The sequence below is a fragment of the Pyrgilauda ruficollis genome, unplaced genomic scaffold, assembly GCF_017590135.1.
Source record: "Pyrgilauda ruficollis isolate IOZ18807 unplaced genomic scaffold, ASM1759013v1 scaffold15, whole genome shotgun sequence".
NCBI lineage: Eukaryota > Metazoa > Chordata > Aves > Passeriformes > Passeridae > Pyrgilauda > Pyrgilauda ruficollis.
The window spans coordinates 1,852,594-1,869,164 of NW_024513654.1; positions in this window are offsets into that span (position 1 = coordinate 1,852,594).

The window sequence follows — 16,571 nt, forward strand, 5'->3', positions numbered from 1 at the left end:
ACAGGGCTGTGCCACCAGGATGGGACCCACACTCTCCATCATGACAACACTCCAAGGTGCCCAAAGGTAGCCCTCTCCTCACTGCTTTGTGCAGGGAGGCAAAACAAATAAGAGATGGCAAATCCCAGTGACCCCATCCAAAAACTTCCAGGGTTCCCTGGGAGACAGGACGAGTTTCAGGATTAACACATGACATGGCACATCAGAAAAATAAACCACAGCCCTTCCCACGGCCTGAGCAACCAGAGAAGGGGGAAAACTTCTTAAATACAGTTAAATTTGGGTCGTGTATCAAAAACTTCCCTGATTTTCCATGGTATTTTCCTGATCTAGACCTTGCTTCCAGGGATTCTTTTCCCGTGCCATCACCTGAAGCCCCTGCTTGTTCTTTCCATGGGGTGTGGATATTTTGAACAAGGAGAAAGGCTAAAATCCTGATTCTTAAATCAAGCAGAGCTTCCTGCCTCTCACAGAGGCCCCAAATTTCTCTGCATTAAGGTCAGCAGCCAAATTCCCAGAAACAGGCTCTGCAGAGGGAAAATGTGCTGGATCCCAATCATCCTGACACTGTTTGTATTTGGGATTCAGTATCTGGCGGCCAAAAAGACCAGTTTAAGTGTTTTTAACAGAGCAAGGTTTGTGCAGTAATACTTGTTCAGAGTCTGATGTTCTTTCTTGTGCCTTCATAACAATGAGTAGAAATCATGGAATGGTTAAGGTTGGAAAACCACTGGAGGTCATCTCATCCAACCCTTCACTCAAATAGGTCAACTCTAGAGGACATTACCCAGAACCTTGTCCAGAGACACTAGATCAGCCACAAATGCTGATAGAAAATGTAAATGCTCCTCCAATATTTACTGGGAAAACTCTTAAATCTATGGATAGCTCCGTCTTCCAATGAATTTGTTCTCCAGTGCAAATGCCTGCACCTGTCTGACCTAAAATAAGAGCAGCTATAGAGATCCCAGTGATCCAAAGGAGTTCCTCAAGTGGAAGAACTGCAGGAGGAGCAGCCTGTATTCCCCAGTGCCAGGAGCTGATGAGAATCCTTGGAAGAGGAGCCCAGGGAGAGGCGGCTGGGGCGTCTGAGTCAGCCTTTGATGAGAGAACAGCTCCCAAAGAAGAGCTACAATAACCTCCTGCCTCTGGAAAAAATGTTAAAACGTGGCTCAGCAAGAATTTCCCATTGTTCCCCTTCTCCTCCTGACTCTGGAGTTCAAAGCAGTGAAGCTGTTTCAAAGACGGAGGAATAAATTTAGATTTTGGTGGCTGATCCCAAGTTTCCAAAAAGTTCCTGACAGGAGAGGGATCACAGAGGGCAGCTGGAATTGGTGCAGGGGCATTTGGATTATCTGCAGATTCCCTGCTTATTGACGCAGAGAAACCTCTGTCAGTTTGCTCAGTGGGGCTCAGGAGGAATTTTGGTGGGAGCCCAGAATTCCTGATGATCCTTTCTGGCACCAGAGCTCCCTCATCACATCCACTTAGAGCCACTCCACTGGCTGGCACGGAGCTCCTCTGTCCTGACTAAACCCCAGCTCCTGAGGAGAAAACAAACACCAGCCCTTTATCACCCACGGTTCCCCTCACATGGCACTGAGGACCTGCCAAAAAAACATCTGGAAAAGCACCAGGATTGTAAGGGAAAGGGGCTGATGGGCTGAGGGAAGCAGCTCTATCCCCCCACACAACAGCTGCACTAATTTATTACATTTTAGTCTTTGGTCAACTTTGAGACAAGAACTGAAGAGTGAGTTTCCATTACAACATCCATCATTGTATCAACCTTATTTTTTGTGATATTTTGTAAATTACAATAAATTTGCTTTCTTCTGAATATTCAGATGCTTCAAAAGGTACCCAAAGGATGCAATTAGACCCTAGGGAAATATGCTATTATGTGCACATATCATGTTTTGCATAGGCTTTCCAGCATCTACATAATTTATGTTTTTCTGCATAATTTCCCCTTTTTATGTTTCCTATGTGTTTGTGAGATAATGCAGGAGTCAGTTCTCTCCCACCAAAAAACACAGAGAGAACTTCAGTCTGTATTCTTACTTCACCCAATCTGCTTCACTTCCCACAAAACCCTTGGAGAAACCCCTGGAGAAATCCTTTCATGTGCACCAAACATCAATGCCCGAGGAAAAACCCAGAAGGTCGAGGCAGCTCTCTGAAAGGAACCAGAACCTTGTCCACTCCCATATTCATCTGGGCATTCCGAGGGGCCTCTGACGGATAACGTTGGGATGGGAAAGCTTTTAAACTGTTTCTAATCCTCGCCTGGCGTTTGAGCCGCGCGAAAATAATTCCCCCAAACTTTCAAGTTGCTTTTTAGCTTTCCGCGCCAGTCGCTGGCGGCCGGGCTGGCTTTTAATTAAAAATAAAATAGGGAGAACAATAAAATAAAAAAAATTTTAAAAAAAAAAAAAAGAGGAGAGTTTTCAGGGGAGAACAATAAAATAAAAAAAAAAATTAAAAAAATAAAAAAAGAGGAGAGTTTTCAGGCAGGATGTAGGAAAAGGTGATGCCTACTCTTTCCTTTTTAACTCGGTTGGATGGGATTTCTAATTTGACGACTTAAAATTGATTTTTTCAAAAAATGTTTTAAAAAGGGAAAAAAAGTGGGGGTGATGGGGGATGACTTCATGCAGGTGATGGCCACAAGCTGAGACCCCCATTAAAGTACTTAAATGTGGATATTCCTCATTTTTAGGATGTGATAAACAACTCATGGGTTGGAAATTGATATTTAATGTCTTTGGTTGGATTTTTTGTGCTCTGTCTCTCAGGTACTGCCCAGGGATTTCTCTTCCCCAGGAGGTCAGGGACAAGAAATAGGGAATTTTCTTGCACCCCCAAACCCCATCCTCACTGCACTCCTCAGCCACAGTGGTTGCTCCACATGCCCCAGGTTCTAGAGTCATGGAGCGACTGAGAAAACCTCCTGAAAAGTCAATAAATACACTGAATAATAATAATAATAATAATAGCCTCATCTTTGCATTCATATACTCTATCAAGTGCTCAGAAGATTGAGCCCTTCAGCCTTAAAAATAAAATTCATGAGAGACAAACACATAATCCATCCATTCTCCTCATCCAAAAAAAAAAAATCCTAATACAAGCAATCACTCCCAAACATGGTCCCTGCAAGTGAAATTGGGAGGGAAAAACCACATTTCCCTTTGTACCTTCCCCAGAATACTTTGGGCTAATCCACTTATTTAAAACTCACTCCTGAGTCTGTGTAAAATCAGTCATGGAGCAGCAAGGAGACATTATAAGAATGTTTTCTTCTCCACAAACCATGACAGCCTTCAAACTGCCAACAAAAAAAAAAAAACCAAACCAAAAAAGGTCTCATGCGAATAAAAGAAAATATTTCTGTTGTGAAACCTGCAGCGTGAAGCAGCAGGAATAAAATAATCGGGTAAAATTTAAAGAATAAGATTCTTTGTAGAAGACATAAGAGAACACCTGCTGCTTTCCTTATTTTTTATTTATTCTAATTAATAAGTTCAAACTAAGCAGTATGCAGATGTGTAAAAACAAACAGCCCCAAAAAAATTTAAAAATGAATACTTGTCATTTAAAAAGTTCATTTGACGCTGAGAAACTGTATGATTAATTAATCAGAACAGAATCTGCTCGCTTAAAAGCCTATTGACATATGTTTTAAAATCATTTGTGTAATTCAAGATAACGAAGAGCAAGGACCACGTGCTGGATCCTCTCCCAGAGCCACAACCCCCATGAGCGTGAGAGAGATGATCACAGCCACTTGGTGCTATAAAGCTTATTTCTAAAATTAAAAACACAAAAGAGCAGGAAAATGCCTTTTAGAGAAGATTTCTCTGTGCTCCAGCACCTCTTTCTTCAGGAATCAAACCCAGTGGAGCTCACTCATCCTCTCCCTCTTTTCTGTTTATTTATGAACAAGCTCAGAGTCTCACACCTCCCACAAAACACCCATTGATTCCATATATCCAGCCTGTATTGATAATAAATTTCCTAACGAGCTGAAGGACTTGGAAAAAGCTGAAGGTTTGGCCAGGGCAAAAGGCACTAAAAGGAATTATTTTATTCTGATGAAAGCAAACACAGCAAGGTCAAGCCTGGGTTTGGAGTGGTGAGGGAAATGAAATAGTAAAAGAAATTAATTCAGGAAGAAAATTCCAGGTAGAGAGGACAGTGATGGGTGGGAAAGAGGGTTTGGGAATGGGCTCATGGTGTGCCCTCAGTCCCTGCTCTTAGACCTTTCCCCAAGCACTTCCCAAGAAAACCAAGGAGCAGTTTAAGATTCCTTTCCTCACGCAATGCGTAGGGATCACCCTTCCTGCCCGCCGTGCTGGGACCTCAGCAGAGCAGAGAGCTGCTCACACTGGAATTGTCTGGGCCCACCTTTGTCCCTCTAAGATGGGGAGCCAGTTCCTGAAAGCATCAATCCCCTCTTAACCCCATAAATATTGCTCTAATTTAAAATTCTTTTCAAAATTACGTGGCTCAGGAATCACCTCCAAGATCGAGTCCAAGCATTAGCCCAGCATGGCCAAGGCCAGCACTGGACCTTGCAGCCCTTCCTCCAAAGGTCCAACTCTTATGTTTCCTTGTGGAATTGCAAAATTAAACAAATCCATGAGAGTTCTGAGGATAAACCCCACCTTTCTCTCCAGGGGCAGGGCAGAGGAGGCTGCTCAGCCTCTCAAGAGCACCCAGGACATTCCCAGCACCCGGTGCTCCAGGGCTGGGATAATCCCCTGCTCACCAACAGCCCCGGAGCAAACCTGGGACAACCCCCAGCTGCCCCTCAAGGGGCATCAATTAGAATTAGTCTCTTAAAGTGGATTTATAGATGTAAACTATACCAGAGATGCTGGAAAGGATGAACTTCCTTCCACCTCTGCCCTTCCCAAAGCACTCCATTTCTGCTGCTCCTACTGCAGCATCAGCATCTAAACCAGAGCTCACCTAAATCACGGTCATGCAAGAAATAAAAATCCCTTGCAAATCTCTTTACACAAAGGAAAACAAATTTCAAACCAAATTCTTTCGAGCAGCAACCACCATCAAGATTATTGGGTGTAAAATCCCCATGGGAAAAAAAAATAAATAAAAATCAACATAGGGAAAAAAAAATACAGCTGAGTCCTTCAAACTTCCTGGTGCTGCTTGATCATCTCAGATACATCAAAACTGGCTTTTTCTCGTGAAAAAACATTTCAAGACACTGTAAGTTTTCAGTCCAAAAGTGTTTATCACAAAATTCCCAGGCCAAAATAGTTAAAGCACTAAGTCAGCACTAGGAAACAGTAGCCAAGGATAGATTTTCTTTCTCTCTATATATTTTTGTGGCACCTGCGTGGCATCTCCAGGTCACCAGGATTTACAATCCAAGGAGGACTAGCTATCCATGTTTTATGGAATGTACACAAAGATGTGTTCCTTGCTTTCAGAGGGGTGGGGGAGAGATCCCAGGCAGTTCTGACCTCTGCTATTTACAGAGACCTTTCCTGGCAGGGGCTGCGCTCCCAAGAACAGCCAAGAGATTATTTTCTCACTCAACTTTTTTATTTACAGTATTGTAAAAATAAACGTGACATATTTAGGGGATGTGTCATATTTCATAAAAGCTCAACCAAGGCACATTTTGGACTTTTTATTTTTAAAGTTTGTCCTTTTTAAAGCATAATTTCCTGACTGGTTTTCTATTTTCTGTGATCAAAAATTTATCTCAATGCCCAGTTTTTGTACCCCTTCAGTTACCATCTCAAAAAAGCAAATAAGCAGAGACCTTATGAATCTTGCTGGACCAAGAAAAATAATAAAATTCCATTTTATAGTAAAAAGGATCATCCTGAAATCCTTACCTGGCTCTAAAAGGAGCTAAGCAAGTGCACATTTTTTCAGGTTCCTACGCACAGTCCCCATCCTGAGCATCAAATTAAAAAGGAAAATATAAAACATGGTTTTAAATCCAACTGAGGTGCAATGAGTTCATCTGCTGGATAAAGATAAGTGTCTGACCCAGGCTGAAGGGATCCAGCAGCAATATCACCTTTTCATTTTGGTGGGTGCAGAAGAACCTCAGGGCAGCTCCGAGAGGGGGCAGATGGGATGCAGCCTTTGGAAATTTGGCATTTCTGGACATCACCAGGGTAAATTCCCCACAAAATGACAGCAGTAGGCTGGGATAGGACCATCCCTTTGTCCCCAGCATGCTCCCATCAGAACCTCTTCACTAATGGCACGTAAAATATGGTTATTTTAGAAATATTCAGGTAAGAGGGGTCTGTGGCTGCAGAGCCATAAACCCCAGGAGTGTAAATGTCTGCTGCCCTCCCATCCCTGCCCTGCTTGCTCTGCTCTGCCTTTAAAAGTCCCCAGTGCTGATATTTTCCCTTTTCCCTGGAAATAAGGGTGGGTCACCAGCTCCTTGTGCCAGTGCTGGCACAGCCCCATGGGACAAAGCGGGACACAGGGGTTTCTGCAGGGGTAAAACCCTGCCCAGGCCTCCCTAAGCCAGGTCTAAAATCATCAATATGCACCCTCACACGCTGAAGAGATACTCAATGTGAGAGAACCACCCCAAATCACTCAGGCAGCACTGGCACATGCCACAGACACACCTGAAACACCCAGAATGTTCTTTTAACAATAAATCCATCCAGTGAATTGCACTCCCTGCTTTTCAAAGTGCAGCTATTTTCCAAAGTTCGCCTGGAAATTGCGGCACCACAGCTCTCTCCACTCACTGTCTTTAACCAAATTTGCTCAGTTTCCTCCAAAATGTTTCCCTTTCAGCTTTTCCCACAAAACTCAAGCTGGATGGGTGCTGTTTGGATCTTTCAGAGATGCTCCTTGCGTGTTACCAACACCCAGGGCTTCATTTTGGGACAGAAAATTGCAAAGTCTGACATCTCCTGACTCAGTAAATTCTCATTCACGCACGTGGGGTCATCTGGTTTTAATGTTAACAGAGAGCAGGGCCTGAAATTGGGAGCACAGGACTCCACAATGCCCATTCCAGTGCTCAAAAAGCCTGCACAAAGTTACCCACACCTCCTCACTGACATGAAAAAAAGGTTCCTAATCAGAGCCAGTTGTAATAAAGCAGCGTGTAGAGGGGAGAAAAAAAAAAAAAAAAGTAGAATATTATAATTGATTATTTAGTGCAAAAAAAAAAAAAGGAGGAAAATTATCACAGGTGGTGATGGCAGATGCGACAGCCCAGGAAACTTGGCAAAATATGGATTATATTTGATTACTGATATGGATACTTCTATGGTGAGGGTCCAACTTCTTCTAAACCCATCCAACAGCAAGGAGAGACATATTACAACATAAAATTGGAGTTACAGAATTTTCTCCCTTTCTTTTTTAAATACCCAAATCAGTGCAATCAATACCAGCTGCTGTGAGATATTAACTGCCCCCGAGCAAGGCAATAAAATCCCTTCTCTAAACCATGGCAGCACTTAAATGTTTAAAAACTGCTCATCACTGTCAGGTTTCAGAATGGATGTGTGACCACAGGAAAGGCTCCACCATGCAGAATTTACCATGCAGTGAATTAAATTATATTATTATAGTTAATTAGTGATGCTGATTGATTTTTATTTTTTTTAATTATAATTTCCTGTTCTGCAATATTTTAAGATTTTTTGGCTGGTGGAGTTTTAGGGAGATGCTGGTGAGAAACCTCACCAGGGGACAGAGATTTCATCCTGATGGTTCAGGAATCTTCCACCATGTCCCATCCCTGGCAGTGCCCAAGGCCAGGCTGGACACTGGGGCTTGGAGCATCCCTGGGACAGGGGAAGGTGTCCCTGCCATGGCAGGGGGGGCACTGGATGAGTTTAAGATCCCTTCCCACCCAAAACATTCCAGGATTCTTTGGTCCTCTGCACCTTTGATGAAATCCTTCTCCATTGTGTTGCACATTTAAGGAGAAAACTCCTATAAACATAACTAAGGCTGCTGTTTAATCTTTCATGTGGTGTTCTATAAGACAAAACAATGACAAAAATTTCTTTCAGTGACAAACCTTTCCAAGGCCGGTTTGTCCAGTAAAATTAATTTATCCTACACTTTTTATACACCTGAAAGTGAAGAGCAAAGGGTTTATGTCTGGAAAACACACATCACCAGTGCATTCATTATTTTTTTAGGAAGTTTTCCTGATCTGCAGACAGGGGGAAGTCTGGGAAGAACAAGACCCCCAGGTTGTGCTCACCCACTTCATCTGTCTTTGCCTCTGTTCAGAGCAAACAAATTGTTCTTCACAGAGCTCCAGCTTCACCCCTAACCTCCTGAAGGATCACAGAAGAAATATGCCACTGGTACCCAGCAGAACTCCCAGAGGTTTATCTGTAGGAGGTTCAGCATTTTATTTTACCTCTCTGAAATATAGACCAAATATGAGCCCTCGCCTCATACAAATCTTCTACAAATCTCCCTTTGTTCCGAGCCTTTAGGAAAAAAAAACCTGAAAATTTAATACAATAAATCTCCAGGGAGAAAGGGGAGGTGGAATGGCCCAAAACCAACAGAGAAAGGTAATTCCAGGCCACAATTCCAGAGCTGTGTCCATCCACAAAGAGCTGGCTACTCTTGGAGAAGGAGCAGACGGGGTGGGCTAATCAGCCTCACCCTATAAAATAAATAAAATAAACCTCACATTGGCCTGGACATGAGACAACCTCCACCTCCCATCACAAAGAATAGAAATAAACTGCAATAATATTTCTGTTTAAAAAAAAAAACTGTGAAAGCCCTTGAGTCATCCCTCCCCTTGTGAGCAATCGGGATGTTTTTCTCTTTCATGCTCTGCTTTTTCTTTTGTGTGCCATGAATTTGCATTTTCTCATCTGCCTAATTCCAGCTACATTTTTTTTTGTTGTTGTTGTTGTTATTTTAATACAAAATCTCTGTGGTTGGTGGAGGAGGCAGAAAGAGGAGATGCACTTCAACTCCTCACGTGTTTTCAGCATCCTTGTGGTGGAATTGGCCCCTCAGAGAATCAACTTCTGACCTGCTCTAAGTTCCTCTTCACAGAGATACATAAAAAAGCCAAAATTCCTCATTTTACAGCATCTCCTTTAACACAAATTTTATTTAATTTTCTTGTTTACCAACAATCCCCCTCACTTCCACCCACACCCAGTAGGGAAATCCCCCCTTCATTTTTGCACCGACTTCCATTCAATTAAGCCATAAAATATACTTTTAAAGACCAGAATTTTTGGGCATCTCCTTTTTCAGAGGTAAATCCCTACAGCAGAGGGACATTGGAGGAACTTGTCCCCATCCTCGCCTACATTCCATGAAAACAAAACCAAAGAAAAACATAAACAAACAAACAAACCAAACCAAAAAAAAAAAAAAAAGAAGAACCAAAACAGTGTTTTTTCCCAAATTGAGAGCAATGCAGGTGAAGGGAAAGATACCTCCTGCAAGTCAGTAATTACCCCTTAATCCTCAGGCATCCTTTATCCCAGAAAACTGATGTAATGGACGTGAAGCATTCACATGAGACAAATTTACAGAAAAAAACGTGTCCAAATGAGGGCTACAATTGTGCATTTCCCATTATTTCCCCTTTATTCACGTCTGAAAACCCTGCCCAAAAATCAACTGTGACTGTTTAACAAACCCCCAGTTCTCTCTTGCTTTGTGGTATCCATCTCATTCCTGCCAATATTCCCAGTATCCATCTGATCCAGGCACAGCCATTCATTCCCCTGAAAAGAATATTTTTGGGATGTGAAAGCAGAAAACAGACTGTGATTTTTAAGCCATTTGCTATTCAGTGTTTTCCTAGCATTAAATGGAGTTCTTGTACATGGGAACAGTCACTGTTCCACCCTTCACTGATAAACGATATTGAATTAACTGTAATCAAATCAGGGCTTCAGCTGGTACCAAATTGTGGATTAAACACCACTTCTGGACTTCCACTGGGCAGTGGCTGAGCAAAAGAAAGCATTTTTTTAAAGAGAAAATAAAGAGAAAATAAAGAGATAAAAGGATTTCTATGGATGGGGCTTGGAGCAACCTAGTCTATGGGAGATGTCCCTGCCTGTGAGGTGAGATTGGCTTTGGGGTCTCTTCCCTCCCAAACTTTCACCATTCTAAAATGAGCCCAACCTGCCACTACTCCCTGGTTTTGGCAGCTTTGCTTTCCCAAATATGAGATTTTCAGCATCCCCACGCCCCATCCAGGTGTTGTAACAGCTCCTGGAGAAATCCAGGTAGTGAGAAGATGGTTTTTCAAAACTCTTCTGCTCCCTGTTACAGCTTTGATGCTGAAGGAGGGGAAAAAAATGGAAATTGAGAGAAAAACCCCTTTTTTGCCTCACAATACAAACCAAGGATTTGCTGGCTCTGCCAAAGAGTTTGGGGAAAGGATTTTTTTGTCACTGCCCCATAACTCCAGCTGGCTGCTCCCCCTGGTTTTGGGGTACCTTTAGCAAGCCTTTGCATGGATTAACTTCCATAACACACACCAACCTGGATGCTGCCACTTCCCAGGACAAATCCTGGTCTGCTCTGTCACACAGCCACTTCAGCTGATTCTTTCCCTGTGCCTTGAGGAACTGAAATTCCCCAGAGCTGGAGCCATCAGCAAATCACTGCTAGGAAGCTTCCAAAAGGATTTGAAATCCTTAGAACAAGGCTCAAAATAACTCAAAAATTAATTGTAGCCTTCCCATGCAAGAAATAAGGAATCTGTGTATGCTTTCCTGTATCCAAAAAGAAGGAAATCCTTGGATTGCATTGCCCTGGTGCCTTTCCTCCCCAGGGCAGGGTCTGTTCCCTCCCACCAAAGCCACCAGCTGGGAACAAGGAGCAATTTCTATCCTATACCCAACCTGTCTGTCTCCAAAGCTTCCCAATGTCATACCTGCACCAATTGCAAGAGGTAGAGACAGAAGACCTGAATTTGGGAGGTGTTTTCAAAAACACAAGGCAAGATTTTCATAATAAAGTGCCCAAAATGAAGTCTTCCACTGGATAAATTTTGATAAACTTCATATTTCTTTTTAATGCATCCAGGAGCTTCAAAAATGGCATTTTTTCCCACTTAGAAAGGAGGGAAATAGGTAAGTAAAAAGCTTTAAAAGCACAAAACAAAAATCAATGGAGTTTTTAAGTGTTCTCCTTTAATTTCTAAGCCAGTGCAGTTGTGCTTGCACCCACCAGCTCTGAGCTGGGCTCAGGAAGATTCCATGTAGGGAGCAGTTATCCCTCAAAAGGTCCCCTGCTGATGGCTGCAAGCAGAACTGAGGAAAAAAAACTGGCAAGAAAGATATTTGCAAATATTTTAATAGATGCCAATTTTCCTGATGTTACAGAGAGTGTGGCTGGGGCTGGAGATTTTCTTCAAGCCTCAGCTTTCACAGGCAGTGATTAAATGAGAATCAGAGCCTTCCTTCAGATAAGCAAGAAAATCACAAGTCCCCGAAGTTGCAAAAATTCTTGCAAATGTGTTCCAGTGACAACAGAGGCTCTGAAATAAAAGGCCAACCTTAAAAAAAAAAATACATAAACAAAAAACATCCACAACCTAATTTTTTGTTATTAAGTAAAATAATTTTTTTTAGAAGTTATTGTTGGCAGCTTTTTCACTTCATTCTTTTAAAAGAATTTTTGGGTTTGCTTGCAGCCTGCGTGTATGAACTTTCAAAAAAAATAATAATTATCAGGCCAGAGAGAGTTTCTCAGTGAAGAAGCTTTTCCAGAAGAACCAGAAATAAGGGATTTACATCCCTTGGTTTCTTCTTCTGTATACAAGGTTTGTCTTGGGGCTTCCACAGTCAGTGGGGAGAGGGATTTCTCCAGAGGGAGAACCACAGCACCACTGGAAGGAGAAAACTCTGCCTAAAGCTGCTCCTTTCCTTCTCCCTGCTGAGTGCAGGAGAAGCTGAAATCCCATCCCCAATTCCCAATTTTCCAAATCCCAGTGGCAGGGACTGTGCCTCAGCACCACCTGGCACAAAACACGAGGATCAAATTGTCCCATCTGGGACTGAGAAGTCACAGTTTAAATAATCAAAGGCACAGACAGTGACCACCCAGACAGGATGGAGATGCACCAAAACTGAAATAATCAACGGGGGGAAAATCCCCTAAAGTGACCACCGAGTTGGGATGGAAATGCACCAAAACTGAAATAATCAACAGGGAAAAAAATCCCCCAAGTTCATTCTTCAGGCAATTTCCATGTACACAGCTCTGTACATGTACAATTTCCATCTACACAGCATAGCTGGGACAACTCCTGTGACAAATTTAAATGTCTTCCCCTTTTTTTCCCTCAAATTCCAGCTGCAGGGACCAGGCCTCAGCATCACCTGGCACAAAAACATGAAGCTCAAATTGTCCAATCTGGGACTGAGAAGTCACAGTTTAAATAATCAAAGGCACAGACAGTGACCACCAAGTTGGGATGGAAATGCACCAAAACTGAAATAATCAACATGGAGAAAAATCCTGTAAGTTCATTCTTCAGGCAATTTCCATGTACACAGCTCTGTGCATAGCTGGGACAACTCCTGTGACAAATTTAAATGTCTTCCCCTTTTTTTTCAACCCCTATAATGTCATCTTTATCAGCTCAAAAAGTCCAAAGATGATAGGAATTTTCAAGACCCTGGTGACAGGAGTGCTCAGAGCAAGCTCTGCCAGCCCATCCCTGGCACAGGGGGTGGGATGTGCTGCGGGAATGTCGGGGGAGATGCCTGGAAGTCATCGCTCCTGGCTCACCTCCAGTCAGCCACTAAAGAACCAGTCCCAGTAAAGTTCATGCCATGAGCACCGAGATGTGAAGTGCAGGGGAAAAGCAGGAGAAATGTTACATCTGCAGGGAAGGAGTTTAATAAATGTTTAAGGAAATGGCTGCTCTCAAGACCCTGCTCTTCCCCATGAAATTAAGATATCGCTGGGATTGTGCCGTGGAGTTTGTTGTCTCTCAAACTCAGTTGTCTCAATGAATTTGTGGGGTCCTGGGTGATCCTCCCGTGTTTACCCACCCTTGAATCCTTTCCAACTCTTTCCCTGCTGCTTGGCAGCCAACACAGAAAACATCTTTAGCAAGTGTCTTTATTTCCAACTCGATTTACGCTGACGACCCCATGCAAAATGCAAATGGAAGAGTCTTTCTGGAGACGCCTTTTGCAGCTTTTACCCCTTCCAGATGCATTTGTGTTGGGCTCCTCATTGTTAGGCAGAGCAGGGCATTTATGGGCAAAAAGCAAATTTATGCTAAAAGCATGATCTGAACCCCTGAGAGCACATTGGGATGAGCTGTGTGTCCCCAAGAAGTCACGTTGCTGTCACACAGAGCCACAGCCAGGGCTGTGCCATCCAACCACTCATCTGCTAATTGTTCAGCCAGACAGGGGCTTAGGAACAGCAGAATTCATCTAAAATTGCTAAAATCCTCATCCAAACCAGGCTGGACGGGACTTGGAGCAACCTGGGATGGTGGAAGGTGTCCCTGCCCATGGCAGGGTTGGAATGTGATGAGTTTTGAAAGTCCCTTCCAACCCAAACCTGTCCAGGACTCCTTAATTCAGGACAAGAAGGACATTGAGGGGCTGGAGAATTCCTGAGGAGCTGGGAAGGGGCTGAGCCTGGAGCACAGGAGGCTCAGGGGCCCTTGTGGCTCTGCACAGCTCCTGCCAGGAGGGGACAGCCGGGGGGTCGGGCTGTGCTCCAGGGAACAGGGACAGGAGCAGAGGGAACGGCCTCAGGCTGGGCCAGGGCAGCTCAGGGTGGATATTTGGGAACAATTTCCTCATGGAAAGGTTTGTCCAGGCCTGGCACAGCTGCCCAGGGCAGTGCTGGAGTCCCCATCCCTGAAGGGATTTAAAATCCATGTGCATGTGGTACTTGGGGACACGGGGCAGTGGTGGCCTTGGCAGTGCTGGGGAATGGTTGGATGAAATTAGACAGAGCTTTTCCAGCCTCGGTGATTCAGGGATTCTATCCTCTAAATCAAGGAGTGCCTCTATGCCAAGCTATGAAAGTGAGACAGATTTAATTTCTGAATTCACTAAACCAATACAAATCAGAAAACAGATTCTGCCTAAAAGGTACAAGCAGTGCACGCAACAGTTTCAGAACTGTGTCTAGATTACACATCCCTGCACCAAGTCCTTGTCCTCCCTGATTTTATGGATACATCTTTGAGGCTTTAAGACTTCATGAGCTCCCCAATCAGTAAAAGTTGCTTGCAACACCTTTACCTCATGTGCAAAAATAAAGCAATACTTGGAGGAGTTGTATCTGAGACACACAACACAAAACTGCCAGCAGCCCAGGAATCAGCAATTAGGACTATTTAATACTCCCAGATAGAAAGGGAAAAAAAAAACACACATGGAAAAGTGAGATTTATCAGACAGTTAATTGCCAAGCATTTTAATTTAAGAGTTAGGAAAATGTAATTCTAATTATTACCGAATTATGCAGTCATACATTTTCATACTCATGTAATATAGGACCCTCGGAATGACATGACACATTTTAATTAAAACACAATTACTTATTGACGATTAGATCTCTTCAAACAGTGCCTCCCTTCCAGCACCTTTCCCTGTGTTTTTCACCAATGAATGGCACAACAGAAATAAAAGAGCTCAGATGTGATGTAGCAATTTTTTTGAGAGGTGTTAATTCCTTTTCTTTATAAGTTTATTTTTTTAAGCTGTCTCTGTATATCTCTGGAATGACATAAAGAGCTATCAGTAATACAGATTTCTCCTTTAGTTATGGTATAATTTGTGACTTTGTTTCTGTCTTTGCCAAAGAAAATTCACCCAGTCTTTCATTTGTTCATCACACTGAGCACATGAACCATCATAAACTTCCATTATTCTTTTTCAAGTTAAATTTTCTGTTCACCAGCAGCTCCTAAAACAAGCCAAGCTTTAGTAGGGGGAACTATTGAACCAAAACAAAAAAGCCAGGTGGGTTCTGGAAAGACATTTCTCCACAGGAACACACAAACCACACCTTGGTCACCTTTCCTGGCGAATTTTCCCCTCTCTCCAGCCAAAAACTTATTTCAGATTTTCTTCATGAGCACATAAACCTTCAGATTTACCAGCAAAACTATCTGAAACAAATTTTTAAATATGTCAAAACCAGCATAGCTTGCTTTTTAGCTATAAGCAGGAAAAAAAAGGAGACATCAGAATTTTAACTGATTTTTTCTCAATTAGTGTGTCATAGAGCACTTAAAATAGCTTCAAGACAGATGAATAAATAAAAACCTTACAGCAAATTGACTCAAAATCCAACACACACGTGGAGGAGACCACTCTGATTCCCAAGCAAATAAAAATTTAACCTTAGTCGTCTCCTATTTTGTACAGCCACAACACAAATGTTAATTTTTTGGTAGAAATCTCACACTCTTTCCCACTGAAATTCTGTTTTAGTTGCCAGCCAATGAAAGGAGCAAGAGAACCAGCAAATATTTCCTTCCTTACCTCTGGCATTGAGGTTTCTTTCTCCCTGACAACAACAACAGCACTTCACACCCATACTTGGGGGTGTTTTCCTCTATTCAAGGGCTTGTTGCCACTAATTAAGGCAGATTCTACTTCACTCTCCTAATCAATTAAGGTAATGAGAGGGTTCTACCCCTCCGCTTAAAGAGCTGTGCATTAGTTAGACTTTTCAGTAGTTTAAAATCCTGATTTATTTTGCTTTGTTTTGTTGGTTTTTAAGATGCTGACACCTCGGCCTGTTAAATATGTTACCAGTTTTCCCACCAGGTCACCTGCAAGAATTTTTGGTCTTTGTAATAAAACTCCAAAGAAAATCCACCTGAGGTTAAATGTATTTAATTATTAATTTATGCCTTGGAAGCTCACACTGGAATTTTTTTTAAAAATTGAAAAATCCCACGCTTTACTATTTTTTGCACAATTAGGTGGGGTTTTTTTTGTTTGTTTGTTTTGTTTGTTTTGGGGGTTTTTTGTTTGGTTGGTTTTTTTTTTTTTCTTTTTTATTTACACATATTTCTCTTTTACCTGGTCATTTACCAGATATTTTGGCGTCCAATCCTGGAAAACCACCCAATAAAACCCTCCCACCTCCTCTGTTCCTTCAGGAGTGGGAGTGATTTAACCTTCATCATAAATTCGAGATTTAGTCTGCAGGGAAAACATTTATGGAACCACAGAGCTATTCTGGGCTAAACGACAGAACTGAACTTCCCAGTGACTCAGAGTCTCAGCCAAACTTGTCCTAATTAGGGAAGAGATAATTGTAATTTCCTGGGAGATGACAGCTGTGCACCTTTCTGCCGGGGCTGCAAATAATCCTGCTCCTGCTCTTCCAGAGAAAACTCGGGAAGCCACAAAACAAGAGTGCAAGGGGAACATTCTGGAGGTGTTTTGCTCCAAGATGATCACAAGTCCATCATGACAGGGAGCACAACACCCTGGAAGTCTCCAAAGGCAGCCAGGAGAAAGGGAGCAGTTTTCCAGGTGATTTTGGCAAGAGGGAGGATGATATAAACCTGGGAGGAGATGTTGGCTCCCCGCAGG